Raw genomic sequence first — 906 nt, forward strand, 5'->3', positions numbered from 1 at the left:
AGATATGTAAAAGATACTACCCTTTAACCTGACATTTCATCCAGCATTTATAGCTGGTTTCATCTTTTCAATTCGATGTAAACAAATACCAATATCATTTTAGTTTAAAAGATCTCTTGAGGACTGTCCACGCGAGCGAGCATGATCGTTGGGTACAGCGGCGGGCATTTAGAAAGGTGACGTCACAGGCGATAAAACAACGGGAAATTACATATTTACAGAGTAGTTGGCCCGCTTATGACATCTCGTGCCCGACCTCATGCCCTTGCCCATGACCGCTCTTGTGGGTAGACCTTTATACACAGACTGATAAAAGTTTTCATTCGGTCCTCGGCATACATTATAGGACTGCAATCCTGCAATTCCTGGAAAACGACTTTCACTGGTTTTCGGTTAAATTTCCTGTGCTTCTCACCGCCGAAGAAACGACGATTTCCCGATCATCTTAATAGGGTTTTCTTTTTGGTTTGTTATTTTGACAGGCATGGATACCTTCATAACAAAGTTTGCAAAGCAGCAACTGCTCTCCATTCTCACGTTACAGCAACAAGAAGTATCATTTTAAAGGCCTGTCCACACTTGCGGGGACGATCGGCGGACACATCGGCAAGCAGTAGTAGAGGGGACATCACAGGAGAGAGAAAAAAACGAGGAAACTACTTGTTTAGCGAGTAGTTTGTCCGCCTGTGACGTCATCTCTCAATTCGTGCCCGCCTGTGACGTAATCTCTCAATTCGTGCCCGCCCGTGCCCCCGTCGATCATGCCCGCTCGTGTGGACAGGCCTTTTGCTACATGATTAATGGAAATATCCCGGCACACTTGCTGTATTCCTGAAAGACAGTCCAGATTGTGTAAACAGGTTATGTACAACTTATGATACTGGAAACTAATGCTTTGTTTGCGTA

The sequence above is a fragment of the Penaeus monodon genome, chromosome 29, assembly GCF_015228065.2.
Source record: "Penaeus monodon isolate SGIC_2016 chromosome 29, NSTDA_Pmon_1, whole genome shotgun sequence".
In the NCBI taxonomy this organism is placed as follows: Eukaryota; Metazoa; Arthropoda; class Malacostraca; order Decapoda; family Penaeidae; genus Penaeus; species Penaeus monodon.